This window comes from Bidens hawaiensis, unplaced genomic scaffold (assembly GCF_021521415.1).
Source record: "Bidens hawaiensis isolate Kalapana, Puna unplaced genomic scaffold, B.hawaiensis_p1.1 tig00013803_1, whole genome shotgun sequence".
In the NCBI taxonomy this organism is placed as follows: domain Eukaryota; kingdom Viridiplantae; phylum Streptophyta; class Magnoliopsida; order Asterales; family Asteraceae; genus Bidens; species Bidens hawaiensis.
In genome coordinates, this window is record NW_027492178.1 from 300,362 (window position 1) to 304,121 (window position 3,760).

Genomic DNA, 3,760 nt, shown 5'->3' on the forward strand with positions numbered 1-3,760 from the left:
AAATTTTTATTTGAGTTATAAATCTATTTACCAAAATTGTTAAACGAAATTTGTTATAGTTAAAGATCCTAAATACTAAAAATATTACAAAAACCATGGCATAATGTAACCTTGAAATTATTACTTTTTTTAGGTGATCCATAATTAATACTATTTTATTACAGTCTTTGAAATTTGCATTCAATTTTGTTACAAACTCATTATCATTAGTTGTGCATTTATGTCTAATTATAAATTAGTCAAACGTATAAGATAGAAAGATTGTGGAGATTGGAAACTAATAAACATAATAATGTTGACAATGGAAACAAAAATTTTTCATAACCAATTGTAATATATCTTTTTTTATAATTTAATTTCAAATAATATTTTGAATTTTTATAGTGCATTAATTGTTAAACAGTTTCCATAACCAAATGATGTCATTCATTAGTATTAATTGTGACATTTATGTCTCATTATGTGTGAAAAGTAGGAAATACTCAAAACTTAGGAATTTGAAGTTTGTGTTGGTAATTTTAGACATTATGAATGTGTGTTTAATCAGCCATTTAAAAAGTTCAACTTAAAGTTAAATTGAACTTTAATGCTTGACCAGACAATTTAAAAATGTTTGTCCAACTTAAACTTTTGACCAACAATTAAATAAAAAAATCAACTTTAATTTAAATTTGGAAATTTAAACTTTTTAATCAAATCGTTTAACTTACCAACTTAAACGTTTGACCAGCAATTAAATAAAAAAATCAACTTTAATTTAAATTTGAAAATTTAAACTTTTTAAATCAAATCGTTTGGAAATTTAATTTTTTTAAATTAAATCGTTTAACTTATCAACTTAAACGTTTGACCAGCAATTAAATAAAAAAATCAACTTTAATTTAAATTTGGAAATTTAAACTTTTTAAATCAAATCGTTTGGAAATTTAAAATTTTTAAATCAAATCGTTTAACTTACCAACTTAAACGTTTAACCAGCAATTAAATAAAAAAATCAACTTTAATTTAAATTTGGAAATTCAAACTTTTTAAATCAAATCGTTTTAGAAAATAATAAATTGTAATGATGGTAAGTTTAGACGTTTTGGAATATTGACTTACCATTTACAAATTTCAAATTTAACTTAAATTTGAAATTTAAAATTCGAAATTGTAATCGTTTTAGAAATAACAATTAAAATAAATATAAAACCATATCGGAAAACCTTACCGGAAAAAGATATTACCTTGTCGGACAACCCAATATTCACCTACAACAAAGCCAAACCAAACACCATCAACAATGAACAATAGTGGATGGACTCTTAATCTTGGATTTATCATTAATTAAAAAAAATGCCTCACAAAGATATTACCTTGCTAGATTTTTGTTACGCGGCATTTCAATTAATGCTCGATTAGCCATGTACAGCCGCCGTAAAACACCACCGGAGCACCACCACCACCTAGGGTTTCCAAAGAGAATCCAAAAGCAGTAGATAGGTCAGTCGCGTACAGCCACCAGAAAACACCGCCGGACCACCACTGCCACCCAGGGTTTCCAAATAGAACCCGACACAACAGGTTAGCCGGAAAACACAACCAGGTAACCACCGCAACCTAGGATTTCTAAATAGAACCCGAAAACTGTAGGGCGGTTGCGTACACTCGCGGGAAAACACCACTGGATCACCACCGCCACTTACGGTTACCAAATAGAACCCGGCAGCAGTAGGTTAGCCGGAAAACACAACCGGACGACCACCGCCACCTAGGGTTTCCATAAAGACCCCGGTAGCAACATGTGGGATACCAAAGATGGGGTCGGCAGTGGAATGAATAAGAGAGGACATGGTAAATAGTAAATGGTGTATGTGGTTTATTTTGAGAGAGAGAGAGAGAGAGAGATTAAAATGATGGTGGAAAATTCTAAGGTTTAAATAGTGTGTGAGATGACACATGACATCATATTAGAGAGTCTTAGAATGGAAATGAGATGACATGGAGGCCTAGGTGGACACCCTAGTAGAAGGACATGTGGCAAAATTGTTTTGCTTTAATAGTATTTAAAGATTCTGACGACCAAAAAGCAATACATGTTTTCACATGTATCAACAAGATGAAATTAAAAGCGCGTACTAAATTAAAGAAGTACTTCTATCACAAAATTATAGTTTTCAACAAATAATAAATGTTAGTTATGACGTTTTCGTTCCAAGTGGTTTGAAAGTCTTGAGAATTTCCGATCACCGATATTGCTTTGTGTTGCAACATGTTTAAGCCTAACTTTAAAAATCACAAAGACGCTTTTGTTATCTATTCGGTTTATTCATATTTTGTAGAACAAAAAAAATACTGAATTATTAGTTCGTTTGGATTCAGTTTAATCGATTTTAAACGAATAATGAGAACACAAATAGTAGCCTTTATCTTCATATCTTCATCTATCTTTAAAATAGATTTTGATACGAAAAAAATATATTATCAAACAAAAATAAGGTTGATGCAGACCAAACAACTAAAATCGGCCAAAAAATGTTGCCTACTCCTTAGGGCAAATTACATTAGCAATTAAGGTAGAGAGTGTAGACAATGACTGTTATCACCACTTTTTATTACAAATTGATGGTCATTTTCTTAACAAATGTCAACCGATCCGTTGCCGGGAAATAAATATATGGTCTAATAACATATTTCATATACACAAACAATTGGGTCTTTATCATTGAGTCACTATGTACGGAGTACCTAGTCATTATATGTCTGTTGAACATTCAAAAAAATATATATACACAAACAATTATGTGTTCAAAAGGTGGCTAAAAATATTTTCAACTGTTTTTTCAACGGATTTTACTTTAAAGCAACTAACAATAAAGGTTTAACTGATAATCATATATAGATTGTCGAATTGGATTCGCACCGAACAATATATAGTGTCATTGCCCTCTCTTTCTTGTCGGCTATGTGTCAAGGCTGACGAATTCGATGATCACAAGCATGTGCACAATAAATTGGTCATGCATTAGTGACCAGAGCTCTATTCCACCATTTTTTTTCTTTCTTGGTTTGAGATCTCCATAAACGAATTGAAAAAGAGGATGGTATAATCGGTGATTCTAACTTCATGTTGAAATGTTTGGAAAGCTAGAAACGACCTAATATTCTAAAAAAAGCCTAGCAATTCAAAGGTTAGTTGATGATATCAAGACAACGGGTTTTCGTTAGGTCAAGAACCGGGCAAAGCTTTAATCCTTGGAATAATCTTAATACTGGAATTTTTATTTTAAGGGTTTTAGTGTTACTTAGTATATATTGTCGTTTTAAAAAAAATAATATAAGTTTAATATAATAAAAAGAAAAGTTAAAAAGGACTTGTGTAACCATGAAATATATTGTGAACAAGTATAGACTATTTAAACCTCATTTTCTAGCTTTCCACCAAAAAGTAAAGCCACTTTATTTTTCTTTTTCTAGCTTTCACATTGTAAAAAGGGGATAGTTGGTTTAAAGGTTACTTGCTTTTGAGTTCATGAAGAACCTTTGTTAGCAAACCTTTCTTTCAAAAGGTGGGGGGATGAATCATTATGTGTTGATCCTTAGCTTCAAAGTTTGACCTTTGTGACATGCTCCCAAGGGGTATCTTTGAATCACGCATGGTTCTTCCATTATTATCATTGCATGGTGGGGTATATTCAGGAAATAACCCTCAAATTGCATTTAGAATCATGAAAAATAGACCTCAAAATTCAAACAACATCTTATCAAAGGTTAATTAAAA